The 15749-nt window shown below is 40.4% G+C and overlaps 1 protein-coding gene across 1 annotated transcript in view; it reads right to left on the bottom strand.

Moving 5' to 3' along the window:
• Nucleotides 1–13145, bottom strand: part of esr2b (estrogen receptor 2b) — a 137259-nt gene extending 124114 nt beyond the window's left edge. Inside the window, exon 1 of the mRNA XM_034195035.1 lies at nucleotides 12933–13145. The gene's annotated coding sequence lies outside the window, so the exon portion shown is untranslated. The remainder of the gene's footprint in view (nucleotides 1–12932) is intronic.
• Between the last annotated feature and the right edge of the window lie 2604 nt (nucleotides 13146–15749).

Genomic DNA, 15749 nt, shown 5'->3' with positions numbered 1-15749 from the left:
ACATGCACTGTCAACTCTAGGACCTTATAGGTGTGTGTCTTTCTAAATCGTCCAGTCAACTGAATTTACCCCATGTGGACTTCAAATAGGCTGTAGAAACATCTCAAGATGATCAGTGGAAACAGGATGCACCTGAGCTCAGTTTTGCACTTCATGGCAAAGGTTGTGAATACTTATGTACAAGTGATTTCTCAGTTTTTCTATTTTTAAAAAATTTACAAAAACAAAAAAAAATATATATATATAAAAAAAAATTTTCACATTGTCATTATGAGGTATTGTGTGTAGAATTTTAAAGGGAAAAATTAATTTAATCTATTTTGTAATAAGGCTGTGACATCAATCAATCAATCAATTTTTTTATATAGCGCCAAATCACAACAAACAGTTGCCCCAAGGCGCTTTATATTGTAAGGCAAGGCCATACAATAATTATGTAAAACCCCAACGGTCAACACGACCCCCTGTGAGCAAGCACTTGGCTACAGTGGGAAGGAAAATCTCCCTTTTAACAGGAAGAAACCTCCAGCAGAACCAGGCTCAGGGAGGGTCAGTCTTCTGCTGGGACTGGTTGGGGCTGAGGGAGAGAACCAGGAAAAGACATGCTGTGGAGGGGAGCAGAGATCGATCACTAATGATTAAATGCAGAGTGGTGCATACAGAGCAAAAAGAGAAAGAAACAGTGCATCATGGGAACCCCCCAGCAGTCTACGTCTAAAGCAGCATAACTAAGGGATGGTTCAGGGTCACCTGATCCAGCCCTAACTATAAGCTTTAGCAAAAAGGAAAGTTTTAAGCCTAATCTTAAAAGTAGAGAGGGTGTCTGTCTCCCTGATCTGAATTGGGAGCTGGTTCCACAGGAGAGGAGCCTGAAAGCTGAAGGCTCTGCCTCCCATTCTACTCTTACAAACCCTAGGAACTACAAGTAAGCCTGCAGTCTGAGAGCGAAGCGCTCTATTGGGGTGATATGGTACTATGAGGTCCCTAAGATAAGATGGGACCTGATTATTCAAAACCTTATAAGTAAGAAGAAGAATTTTAAATTTTATTCTAGAATTAACAGGAAGCCAATGAAGAGAGGCCAATATGGGTGAGATATGCTCTCTCCTTCTAGTCCCCGTCAGTACTCTAGCTGCAGCATTTTGAATTAACTGAAGGCTTTTTAGGGAACTTTTAGGACAACCTGATAATAATGAATTACAATAGTCCAGCCTAGAGGAAATAAATGCATGAATTAGTTTTTCAGCATCACCCTGAGACAAGACCTTTCTGATTTTAGAGATATTGCGTAAATGCAAAAAAGCAGTCCTACATATTTGTTTAATAGGCGCTTTGAATGACATATCCTGATCAAAAATGACTCCAAGATTTCTCACAGTATTACTAGAGGTCAGGGTAATGCCATCCAGAGTAAGGATCTGGTTAGACACCATGTTTCTAAGATTTGTGGGGCTAAGTACAATAACTTCAGTTTTATCTGAGTTTAAAAGCAGGAAATTAGAGGTCATCCATGTCTTTATGTCTGTAAGACAATCCTGCAGTTTAGCTAATTGGTGTGTGTCCTCTGGCTTCATGGATAGATAAAGCTGGGTATCATCTGCGTAACAATGAAAATTTAAGCAATACCGTCTAATAATACTGCCTAAGGGAAGCATGTATAAAGTGAATAAAATTGGTCCTAGCACAGAACCTTGTGGAACTCCATAATTAACTTTAGTCTGTGAAGAAGATTCACCATTTACATGAACAAATTGTAATCTATTAGACAAATATGATTCAAACCACCGCAGCGCAGTGCCTTTAATACCTATGGCATGCTCTAATCTCTGTAATAAAATTTTATGGTCAACAGTATCAAAAGCAGCACTGAGGTCTAACAGAACAAGCACAGAGATGAGTCCACTGTCCGAGGCCATAAGAAGATCATTTGTAACCTTCACTAATGCTGTTTCTGTACTATGATGAATTCTAAAACCTGACTGAAACTCTTCAAATAGACCATTCCTCTGCAGATGATCAGTTAGCTGTTTTACAACTACCCTTTCAAGAATTTTTGAGAGAAAAGGAAGGTTGGAGATTGGCCTATAATTAGCTAAGATAGCTGGGTCAAGTGATGGCTTTTTAAGTAATGGTTTAATTACTGCCACCTTAAAAGCCTGTGGTACATAGCCAACTAACAAAGATAGATTGATCATATTTAAGATCGAAGCATTAAATAATGGTAGGGCTTCCTTGAGCAGCCTGGTAGGAATGGGGTCTAATAAACATGTTGATGGTTTGGATGAAGTAACTAATGAAAATAACTCAGACAGAACAATCGGAGATAAAGAGTCTAACCAAATACCGGCATCACTGAAAGCAGCCAAAGATAACGATACGTCTTTAGGATGGTTATGAGTAATTTTTTCTCTAATAGTTAAAATTTTGTTAGCAAAGAAAGTCATGAAGTCATTACTAGTTAAAGTTAATGGAATACTCAGCTCAATAGAGCTCTGACTCTTTGTCAGCCTGGCTACAGTGCTGAAAAGAAACCTGGGGTTGTTCTTATTTTCTTCAATTAGTGATGAGTAGAAAGATGTCCTAGCTTTATGGAGGGCTTTTTTATAGAGCAACAGACTCTTTTTCCAGGCTAAGTGAAGATCTTCTAAATTAGTGAGACGCCATTTCCTCTCCAACTTACGGGTTATCTGCCTTAAGCTACGAGTTTGTGAGTTATACCACGGAGTCAGACACTTCTGATTTAAAGCTCTCTTTTTCAGAGGAGCTACAGCATCCAAAGTTGTCTTCAATGAGGATGTAAAACTATTGACGAGATACTCTATCTCCCTTACAGAGTTTAGGTAGCTACTCTGCACTGTGTTGGTATATGGCATTAGAGAACATAAAGAAGGAATCATATCCTTAAACCTAGTTACAGCGCTTTCTGAAAGACTTCTAGTGTAATGAAACTTATTCCCCACTGCTGGGTAGTCCATCAGAGTAAATGTAAATGTTATTAAGAAATGATCAGACAGAAGGGAGTTTTCAGGGAATACTGTTAAGTCTTCTATTTCCATACCATAAGTCAGAACAAGATCTAAGATATGATTAAAGTGGTGGGTGGACTCATTTACTTTTTGAGCAAAGCCAATAGAGTCTAATAATAGATTAAATGCAGTGTTGAGGCTGTCATTCTCAGCATCTGTGTGGATGTTAAAATCGCCCACTATAATTATCTTATCTGAGCTAAGCACTAAGTCAGACAAAAGGTCTGAAAATTCACAGAGAAACTCACAGTAACGACCAGGTGAACGATAGATAATAACAAAAAAAACTGGTTTTTGGGACTTCCAATTTGGATGGACAAGACTAAGAGACAAGCTTTCAAATGAATTAAAGCTCTGTCTGGGTTTTTGATTAATTAATAAGCTGGAATGGAAGATTGCTGCTAATCCTCCGCCCCGGCCCGTGCTACGAGCATTCTGACAGTTAGTGTGACTCGGGGGTGTTGACTCATTTAAACTAACATATTCATCCTGCTGTAACCAGGTTTCTGTTAGGCAGAATAAATCAATATGTTGATCAATTATTATATCATTTACCAAGAGGGACTTAGAAGAGAGAGACCTAATGTTTAATAGACCACATTTAACTGTTTTAGTCTGTGGTGCAGTTGAAGGTGCTATATTATTTTTTCTTTTTGAATTTTTATGCTTAAATAGATTTTTGCTGGTTATTGGTAGTCTGGGAGCAGGCACCGTCTCTACGGGGATGGGGTAATGAGGGGATGGCAGGGGGAGAGAAGCTGCAGAGAGGTGTGTAAGACTACAACTCTGCTTCCTGGTCCCAACCCTGGATAGTCACGGTTTGGAGGATTTAAGAAAATTGGCCAGATTTCTAGAAATGAGAGCTGCTCCATCCAAAGTGGGATGGATGCTGTCTCTCCTAACAAGACCAGGTTTTCCCCAGAAGCTTTGCCAATTATCTATGAAGCCCACCTCATTTTTTGGACACCACTCAGACAGCCAGCAATTCAAGGAGAACATGCGGCTAAACATGTCACTCCCGGTCCGATTGGGGAGGGGCCCAGAGAAAACTACAGAGTCCGACATTGTTTTTGCAAAGTTACACACCGATTTAATGTTAATTTTAGTGACCTCTGATTGGCGTAACCGGGTGTCATTATTGCCGACATGAATTACAATCTTACCAAATTTACGCTTAGCCTTAGCCAGCAGTTTCAAATTTCCTTCAATGTCGCCTGCTCTGGCCCCCGGAAGACAATTGACTATGGTTGCTGGTGTCGCTAACTTCACATTTCTCAAAACAGAGTCGCCAATAACCAGAGTTTGATCCTCGGCGGGTGTGTCGTCGAGTGGGGAAAAACGGTTAGAGATGTGAACAGGTTGGCGGTGTACACGGGGCTTCTGTTTAGGGCTACGCTTCCTCCTCACAGTCACCCAGTCAGCCTGCTTTCCCGGCTGCTCGGGATCTGCCAGGGGGGAACTAACGGCGGCTAAGCTACCTTGGTCCGCACCGACTACAGGGGCCTGGCTAGCTGTAGAATTTTCCACGGTGCGGAGCCGAGTCTCCAATTCGCCCAGCCTGGCCTCCAAAGCTACGAATAAGCTACACTTATTACAAGTACCGTTACTGCTAAAGGAGGCCGAGGAATAACTAAACATTTCACACCCAGAGCAGAAAAGTGCGGGAGAGACAGGAGAAGCCGCCATGCTAACTCGGCTAAGAGCTAGTAGCTACGCTAAGCTAGCGGATTCCTAAAAACACGCAAAGTGAATAATGTGTAAATAATTTAGAGGTGATTCAGCAGAAGGAGTGCTTTAGTTAAGGCACGTAAAGATTACACTGGGAAACAAATCGTAATCTAGATAACTAGATCAATCTAACTGCGCAGATTAAACAGCTAACAGATACAGAAAAACACCGCTGTGCTCCGGAACAGGAAGTGATACAATACCGCAGTGAGAGCCAACATAACAAAATGTGGAAAAAGTGAAGGGCTGTGAATACTTTCCGGATGCACCGTATCGTCCATTGTGAGCAGTAGATGCCAATATACTCAGTGAGAAAATCATTTTAAAAAAAAACTCCTTTTTTCCCTTTTTATTATTATTATGTGAGATCTTGTGGCCGGTGTTTTGCCGGACTCGGCATGCCCTAAATTTGAAAATCGGCATGATGTCACTGAGATTCTAGGATATACCACAGTGCATTACTTAAGGAGAGCTCTGTAGCATCATATTTAATGATTTAGTACAATAATTACCTACATTTGCTTGCCAATGTTTTTTATTTGCACAAATAGGTTATATTTTTGGTGGTCATACTGAAAAACAGCTACCAATTTAAAAACTCATATAGCTAATGTTTTTTTTTTGTTGTTGTTGTTTTGTACTGTTTTTATTTTACTATGGCATCCAAAGTGCATGTAGGCAACAGGTAGATGACACAGACTGCAGTCAGTTGGCCATAAAAGGCACTGAAGACTGTCTGATGTCCAAATGTCCGGATGGCAAACATAGGCCCAGAGCTGCAATCATGGAGGAGTTTGGTACTTCTGCATGTGTGCGCAATTTCACGATGATTGGGATGTACAAAAGAATTGTACTTGGATACATCTCACTAATATCAGCATACACATGCTATGTGTACGCTGACATCAGTGAGATGTATATCACTTCAGAGGTCTTATTGGGTTACAAGAACAGCATTTTAGTTTTAGAAAAGTTTATTTCTTGCTAGCTTTTACATAATATATGAGAAACATGTTAGATTTATAAAGAAATGCTGCAGTTTCAGAGTGTTTTCTGCCATGTTGGATTCGCAGCCATAGAGAGAGACCACCCAGTGATGTCACGGTGCCTCACTACTCTGATTGGCTGTCACAGTGTCCTTCCCATAATGCCTCAAGCAAGTCCGGGGAAGCCCCCACATGACCTATGATGTCACTGTCATCGACTGTATTGGTCTCAACCATTGTTGCAATAAGTAGTTGACGGTTGCCAAAGAAAACTCTTTTTATGCCTTAAATGTTAAAAAGCTTAGTGACCTACAATTCTAACAAAAGCACATATCAGAAGTATAATTTGGTGCTTGTCATATGAACTGAACGATTCTAATAATAAATTAATTAATAAATAAATTAATAATAAATATGAGGTGTATTAGATAAGAAACCGACACTTTTTTTTTTTTACTATATGGATTTGAATGACGTGCGATTACACCAATCATGCTTGAACCCTCGTGCGCATGCGTGAGTTTTTTCACGTGTGTCGGTGACGTCATTTCCCTGTGGGCAGGCCTTGAGTGAGATGTGGTCCAGCCCTCTCGGCTGAATTCCTTTGTTTCACACGCTGCTTGAGATGGCGCGCGTTGCTTTATCCAAATTTTTTCTGGACCTGTGAGGAATATCCGAGTGAACACTATTCGAGAAATTTAGCTGGTTTTCGGTGAAAAGTTTAACGGCTGATGAGAGATTATGGGGTGTTTCTGTCGCTGTAAGGACTTCCCATGGAGCGGGACGTCGCGCAGCGCTTCCATGCGCCGTCGTCGGCCTGTTTTGACCTGAAAGCATCCTAATTTAAGGCTTAATTCACCCAGGACGTCGTGAGAGAACAGATAAGATTCAGAAGAGGCCGGCATGAGGACTTTATGCGGAGATTCCACTGTTTAAGGACATTTTGTAATGAAAGACGTGCGCGCAAATTCGCCGAGTCATCACGGAAACTCGGCGAATCTGTGTGCGCCGCGACAGGAAAAACACCTCCGTGTTGAAAACCATTTGTAAAATTCAGGCGGCTTTTGATGGCTTTCAACAAGTGAGTAACTGAGAAATTGTTTAACAGCTTGGGCATGTTCCAACTTGTCCGTTAAGGTTTCCAACAGAGGTGTTTTTCCTGTCACGACCCCCCGCGGTCGGGTCCGGCCCGACATGCGACTCTGCCCACACGTTCTTTCATTACAAAATGTCCGTTAACAATGGAATGTCCGAATAAACTCCTCATGTCGACTTCTTCTGAAAGTTCTCTGTTCTCTGACGACTTCCTGGGTCAACAGAGCCTGAAATGTGGAAGTTTTCAACTTGAAACTGCGAGACGCTGCCACCTCGAAGCGCAGATCGCCGTCAGGCGCCGTGGGCCGTCCTTAAAACGACACTACCAGACCAAAATCTCTCATCAGCCGTTAAAATTTTTACCGAAAACCAGCTGAATTTATCGAATGGTGTCCACTCAGTTGTGCCTTACAGCTTTTGAAAAAATGTTTTATCAAACAAAGCAGCAGTCTCTGAGCCATTCCTAAACAATGAAAAAACGACGAGAGGGTGGGCGACTCCTCACTCAAAGACTGCCCACAGGCGAATGACGTAACCGACAGGTGTGAAAAAACTCTTGCGTGCCCACGAGGGTTCAAGCATGTCTGATGTAATCACACGTGATTCAAATCCATATGCTTTTTGAAACAAATAATATGGTCGGATACTTTTCTAACAGACCTCGTAAATTATCTCAGTTGCACTAACAGTTGTGGCCCAATTTTGCATACAGTGGAAAGTTCACAAGTTGTTGTTCACCTTGCCGTTGTAATCGTTTATTCAGGGTTGCCACAGATGATCAGCACAGCTTTGTATTGGGTTTTGGCACAAGAATTACATTGGATGCCCTTCCTGACAACTCCAGTTTTACCTGGAGAACACACACATAGCTACTGGTCTTCCAAAGAGGTCACCCATCCAAGTATTAACCAGGACCCACTCTGCTTAGCTTCTGAGACCTGAACCTATCAGGCTCACACAAAGCTGACTGGCTGCAAAGCATCATTCCCAACACCCCTATTCCACAGGGCACCGTTCTATTACAATCCCCACAATCCAGAAAAAGTGCAAAAACGGGATGAAACAGCTTACTCCAGCTTGCTTCCTACCTGGCAACTGCTTGAAAATGAAAGTAAAACCATCAACTTCAACCCACCCATGGAAACCATACGGGCCCGGCAGCATGTGATTTCAACCATGTAAAGAGGCAAAGACAGAATTCACTTATTCACAAGTGCATTTTTTGCTTTACTGATATCACTAAGGACATTAATTATTTGATCCTAAGGCCATTAATTATTTGATCCAGATGATCGTTAATTGCTCTCACAATTTCCTCTTTTGATTCCAGCACAGCTTCGGTAAGGACACGGTCAGTTGGGCAAATGTCAGCAGCTGGTGTATTTGTCCTGGTTAACAGGGTACCAAACAAAATATCCCTGCGTGTCTCCACATTAATTTACTAGTATCTCTAGTTCACACTCAGTAAAATTTATTTTTGTTCTACATATGGAATCAGTGGTCTGCACAGATAACCAAAAAATTAACTTCGATAACAGATAATCAGATAACTGAAAAGTTATCTTCGATAAAGATAAAACAATAAACCACCCAAAAATGTATCGGAAGTTACAGATAACCAATAACAGATAAATTCCAATATTACCTCTGACACATCTACAACTAGTAGTAGAACAAATTTAATAGCTTACAATAATATTAAAAATAAAAACAGACCAACAATGAGACCACACTTTTCTTTCTACATTCTGCCCCTACTAGAAGCTCTTATTTACTACAGTGCTCTCAACACAGAGACACAAGAGCAGCCATAAAGCCAACTCTCTATCAATTACGACACTCCGGTCAGGCGCAGGTCTTGAAAAATAAAGTCATGCTGACTTATGGTTTTGATTATAAATAACATTAATACCAATAGAATAACTCCATTAATGTCAATTATGTCATTTGTACAAAGTTAAAATATAACATATATCTTTTAATGTTGCGTAATGCACTAATTCTGAGGTTTTGTAACAAACAGACAGATCGCAAAGGATTCTGGGTAAAAGTGCCTCTTTTTGGAGCGAGGCGGAGGGGAAGGCGAAGGGCTACAAATCCGTTTGGAGGCTTCACTTCAGGGAGCTTTAGTTACACATTGGCACTAATCCATTCTTGCATACATCTATTCACTTGCATCTACCTTCTCAAGACCACCATGCTGTGCACCTGAAACAGTCACGTTTAAAGGGAAGGACAGGCACCATTATGAGTGGTTGATATCATGCGCCAACGACAGCATCCCCATGCTTAATGAATGTGATAAATCAAACAATTTTGGACCCTATGCATAGCTTTGCACCAGAATTCCCTGCAGCTTGAACAAGCTGTCTAATGAACTATGCAACAATTTCTGCATCCACAGTCAAAAAAGAGCCCACACAGTTGAATAAACATTGTGAAAGAGTGATGCTGAATTTGCAGTCTGTGCTATTAGCTCACTGAAATTCAGTATGATGTGAGAAAAACTTCCAAACAATGTTATTTGGGTTTTATTTTTTAAAGTCCCTTTCAATGTATGAGCTGCAACATCTTTGTATTTTTGCTGTCACATTTTGGTCCATATATCTTATTATTGCTGTTTGTTTGGATTTGTTTAACCCTCTGGGGCCGACGCCATCGTATACGACGGCTAAGACCAAGCTTTACTAAATTATAAATAACGTTTTAATGATATGAGATAGAAACTTACTTTTTTGCTGAAAAGTTAACTCTGCAGACATTCAAGCCATCTTTGTACTCCTCATAGAAGCTGTATGATGACGTGCGCAATGTGAGTTTCCAATCGGAATTGTTTCACCGTCACATGGTTTTCCAAAATCTAATCGTAGGGCAGCTTTACCTCACGTGAAAAGCCAAAGATCATTTTCAGGAGTTGGCCCATTTGAATAGCCCCCTGGGTGCTCCAATAAGTACATACTATTCCAGTGCGCCCTATGCCATTACACACACCGAATGTGAAAGCAGACGGAGCAGACAGACAGCCTCTGATGACAATCTCACGTGCTCAAACAAAGAGTGTGTAACTATCAGGATTGCTCCACTAGTTTGCATGTGAATGTTACTGGATAACTCTGTTGCTTTCCCAGTGTAAAGCACTGTTTACCATATCAAAATAACAAAACAGATAGACCACACACAGACCATTTTGTATATATTGTTCAAATGTGCATTTGTGTTTATTGTTTGAACCTTTTTGTTGCACAGTCTTTCACACAAGACCTCAAACTACCTACCTATCAAAACAGTTGTTTATTATAGTTTGCTGTGTGTTTTGAATAAATGTGTGTGGAAAATAATTTTTTGCTTTATTTTTTTTCATTTCTTATTTCTGATTGTAAACCTTTATTTCCAACAAAAACATACACAAGGTCTGTCCATAAAGTATCGTACCTTTTTATTTATTTATTTTTTTAACTATATGGATTTGATTCATATGTTTTCACATCAGACAAGCTTGAACCCTTGTGCTCATGTGTGAGTTTTTCCACGCCTGTCGGTGACGTCATTCGCCTGTGAGCACGCCTTGTGGAAGGAGTGGTCCCGCCCCGTCATCGGATTTTCACTGTCTGGAAATGGCAGAATGATTTGGGGGTTTTTTTCCATCAGAATTTTTTCAGAAGCTGTTAGAGACTGGCACCTGGAAACTATTCGAAAAATTTATCTGGCTTTTGGTGAAAATTTTACGGGCTTCACAGAGAATAAGGTCTGTTAGTACAGCTTTAAGGACCCCTTTAAGGACGCTCAGCGCGCTGCGCTCCAAGCTGCGATGACACGGCACAAGCCACCGGACCATTTCTGAGCTGATGGCTCTGTGGATACGAGACCGTCATGTGCTCTTTCTCTGGTTATCACAAGAGCTGGACATCAGCCATTTTCCGGCAGATTTCACTTTTAACAAGAGATTTTGTCATGGAAAGCCACGCGGAGGCTTCGCGCGTCATGACCGATTCGCTTTGAAAGCGAGACAAATGAACACCTCCGTTTCGGCGTGTCAGAGGACAAGTTTGAACATGTCCAGCTCTCCACAATTTCACTGACACTTACTGGCCTCCATCCTTACATAAGTTCCTTCGGCTGCTCCCTTGTTTTCACTCGGGTCACCACAGCAGATCAGAGGTGGATCTACATGTTGATTTGATTTTAAGCCGGATGCCCTTCCCGACGCAACGCCACATTACATGGAGAAATGTGACAGGGGTGGGGTTTGAACCGAGAACCTTCCGCACTGAAACCAATCGTACTACATAACACATAATGCGCCTCTAAATAAACAGCACATTTATGTGCCTGTTGCTTTAAATGTAAACGAGCTGCTGCTTGCCACACCCTCTCTTTTCAAGCAGAGAACCTCTCGGCATCTCTCCCGTAGACTGTTTAGGCTTGTTAAATTGTAAAAATAGTATCACTCACTAATCAGAAGTTCAACAGTGTGTCCATCTATGACGTCACAGAAATCTAAATCATTATGTTTGAGACTGATTTGTGTGTGTGCGTATGTGTTTTTATTAGTATGTCACTTAGTTGCTTTTATAAGCAAATGAATGTTGCTTATTAAAGCAGAACTTCCACATCCACAAATGTTTAACATCAAGCCTCCATCTGTAAAAGGCACACAAAAATTATACTGCACAATATGACCCCCTTTACCGATCTTCATATTTGTGGGATGGAAAATTTTTCATTCAATCTGAGCTGAAAATTATCTGCAGTACAGCGTCACAGCGGTGAGGAAATTTGAAATAAGAAGAGTGTCCTTACAGGAGAGAAAATCTCACTTTCTGTTCTCAACATTATCAGACACAATAGAAATGCATGTTTGCTGGATTATACATTTATTTTAGATAATTTTTACAAGGCAAAATCCACTATTCGCATCTTGAGGAGTGACATTCTGTGTGAAAAGGCTGACTATTGAAATTGTGTAGTTAGATATGTTCTTCACAGCCGTGTGCACGTGTGTCTGTGTGTGCATGTGTGTGTGTCAAATCCTTCCAACATACTCTCTTCATGGTCTACTTTGCAACAACAGTTCAACAGAAATTAAATTTAAATATTTCCATTTTGTCTTTTTGTCTGCATGTTATTTTTTCCTTGTGTCTCTGGATGGAGAAGGTGCAGTCTACATTTAAATTTTTTTGTCAAACAAACAGGTACAGCCAGTCTCTAATCACACCCATCATCAAGTACAAGGTTAAAACTCACCACTGATTGCGAGCAACATTTATTTTATGCACTACAAGGAGACTAAAATTAATAATAATAATAATAAGTGATGTATCCGTAGCATATTTGTTCATGTTTTTCAAACAGTAGCACTACAAAATGTTTCCTATTTGATTCAACAGATTTGCAAATGCCTACTTGTTTCGTTCACTCCCTGAATACAATCAAACTTGTATGACTGCTTACTGATTGTACAATTACAATCAAACATAAAATGAAACATCTTTTCGATTAAAACATGAGATCGTACTGTCGAAAAGTGTTAGGCACCCTACAATCTGAAGAAATGTAATGTTTGATTTGATCTTGATTTGATTTGAATTTATCATCAAGTCAACAAAGAGCTCTAATTAGAAATTGTCCAAACATTCCTTTTCAAAGAACAACAACAACAAAAAACAAATGGGCATTTTCTATTTCTTAAATATGAATCCATTAGCAAGAAATTAAATTATTTTCAAACTAAATAAATGATAAATAGAAAAAGGATAATGATGTACAGTCCCCTTCACCACAACCTGAAGACTTCTGCAATCATCACTTCATCATGCCATAACTATAAAAAACTGATTAAATATGCATTCAGTCTGCCTAAAACGTTTGCATGGTATTATTGATGATTTTAGATGAAGTTGAATCTTTTGTTATCTCTGCATTAGTTCTGAGCTGTGGACATAAAATCACTTTGACTCACTCCTGTAAAACACGAGAACACAAACGGGCACAAAGCGCAGTGAAAGTTTAAGCTCGGGCGCTCTCACAGCCGCACTTGTTGCTCACTTTGATCCTTTACATAAAAGTTAAATTAAATGTTACAGTAAACGTCACTGACCTGTGGGCGCGCGCGCGCGCCGGCCTCTGTCAGCTCCTCCGCGCGCAGAAAAACAACCGCGACGCGCTGGAAAAAGTGAAACTAGGAACGCACGTCACATGTCGCCATTTATTCCTCCGCCGTCATTCTTCCTCGGTCCGTCGCGTGCCGCCGGCGGCTCCCTTCATGTCTCTGCCGGTGTTAAAAGTTCCAGGTTAGAGGGTTGTTTGATTTGCTGACGTCACTGACTGGACACACCCCCTTGGACAGCTGCCAGGCTGCGTCGCGCGCAGAGTGTCGGAAAACTTCAACCAAATAAATGTCTTCTTTTTTAAACTTCACGATACCGTTATTTTTAAACGAAGGCTTTAAAGTTGTGTTCAAAACGCACTTCATATCCGTCCCTCATAAGCACCGAGTTAATGATGGAAAAAAAGAGAGAGAGAGAAAAAAACAAAACCACACAGTGTGATTTAAAAAAAATGGATTCAGTGAGCGTGCGAGTGAGTGAGTCTGCAAAATTTGCATCAATACTGCTGCTTTCACCTGTCAAAATATCCAATTTCTTAGCTTTATTGTCAGAGATGAACAGCTATGCCGTGGATAGAACAGTTTTGTTCAATATCAAATTAAGGGGGCAAACATTACATAGAGATACATAGAATAAGGCTTAAAATTATGTACACAAGAGCTAACATAGTAAAACTGTTAAAAATAAAGAATTACGTGGGTGATACTGGGAATTTTGGTATTGATCTGATACCAAATAAATACAGGCCCAATATCACCAATATCAATACCGATATTTTTTCATCCAGGGTTTTCATGTATCCCATAATCCCTTGTGCACCAGAGAGTCGCTGCAGTCAAAACAACATAGAGAATCCACATGATGACAATTGTAAATTAATATTATACTACAAAAATGTATTTTTTATGCTTTTCATCACATTAATTAGAGACTGCATGCATGATACCCTGAAAACTTGCTAAAACAATTATAACAAATAATCCGTGTCTGCTACGTTTAATCTGCGTGGAATTTAATAAATACAAACCAAATTTCAGACATATTTTATATACAGTGGTCCCTCGTTTATTGCGGGAGTTACGTTCTAAAAATAGCCTTCAATAAGCGAAATCCGCGAAGTAGTCAGCGTTATTTTTTTACAATTGTTATAGACATTTTAAGGCTGTAAAACCCCTCACTACACACTTTATACACTTTTCTCAAACAGGCATTAACATTTTCTCACTTTTCTCTTGCGTGTAAACACTCTCAAAGTTCAAACCTTAGTAGAAAAATAAGACCAACCTGTTTTCAGGCCCAAACATTTTTTGAGAAATAAAAATAGAACGTTTTCCTACAAATAATTATGATGGCTTTTAGAATGATCAAATTTAATTTTAACGATCAACCTACGAGGTTGGACACAAGAAATTATTAATAGTGACTGACCAGTATTTCACAGTTCCTCTGATCGCGCCTCTTCGTCGTGGTGCCGCGCCGCTGTCGCGCCTTTTTCCACTGAGTCACACTTCGCTGTAGGTGTCTTTTTCCAAGTGAAGAACACAGTTATTGGTAGTTGTTGGTGCTCTTTTTTCTTCTGGGCGAGAAGATTCTTATAAACAGACACGCAGAACACAATGCGCGTACTCTTCCTTCGCGGTGCCGCGACCGGCCTGCTTGATGAGGACGCAGAACACAATGCGCTGTAAAGAAAAGAAAAAGCATGTAAAATTGGACACAAAAAAATCCGCAAAACTGCGAGGCCACGAAAGGTGAACCGCGTTATAGCGAGGGACCACTGTATATTAGTTTGGAACAAAGAGGACAAACAGTGTTGTAAAGAACAATAATCAAGACATTAAAGAGCAAACTTCACTTTCCCCCAGAACGACATGATCAGGAAGCGAGCGGATCTCACAGTAGCTCCCATTGAAAATAACAGAGAGACAACCTGTGATTCTCACATGGTTACATAAAATAAATGCAATAACAACGTCTATAAACCCAGAGAATATATTCATGAGAGTTTTAGGCACAATATAAAAATAGTTTTATGTTGCGATGTTAATGCTGTTGTCCGTGTGCAGCAGTTAAAGTGCAGCGTGATCAGAGCGTCTCAATGCAGTTCTCAATGTTACTGAGATCTCCCAGAGCAGCGACCTCTCCGAGGTTTTGTGGGATTTGAAACCTGAAAAGGGTGGATACTTAAGCTTCATAGATCCAAAGGATCCAAAAGACCTATTATAGAATTTCGCCAAGCATTGTATGTGACAACAAAATACTTTATTATCATAATCAACATTTTTGTTTAAAAAATATCACTCAACACAACTTAAAACAAAATCTCCTGAGGTAGAGGGCTGACAAACCACAATACAAGGGGGCGCTGCTCCAAGTTGTGTGACACAGCGCAGACAGAGAGTAGACTTTGATGAATCTGCGTGCGCAGCAGTCAGTGCGTGCGGGAGAGAAAAAAAGCTTGAGTATCGATCTTTTTTACACGAGGATCATTCAATATCAATACCAGCATTGGTATCAATATTATCAATATTAGGATCGATCCACCCACCTCTACCCATCACCAGATCCTGTTTTCAACACCATGAAGGGCAAATGCACTCAGGAGCTCTAGTATTAAAATGAAATGAATCAAAATGTGTGTGTGTGTGTGTGTGTGTGTGTGTGTGTGTGTGTGTGTGTGTGTGTGTGTGTGTGTGTGTGTGTGTGTGTGTGTGTGTGTGTGTGTGTGCGCGTGTGTATGCGTGTGTATGTGTGTGTATGTGTGTGTCCCTCTCCTCTTCAAATAGCACCTTGACACTGAGACATAC

The sequence above is a fragment of the Thalassophryne amazonica genome, chromosome 19, assembly GCF_902500255.1.
Source record: "Thalassophryne amazonica chromosome 19, fThaAma1.1, whole genome shotgun sequence".
In the NCBI taxonomy this organism is placed as follows: domain Eukaryota; kingdom Metazoa; phylum Chordata; class Actinopteri; order Batrachoidiformes; family Batrachoididae; genus Thalassophryne; species Thalassophryne amazonica.
This window is presented reverse-complemented; position numbering and strand designations above follow the sequence as displayed.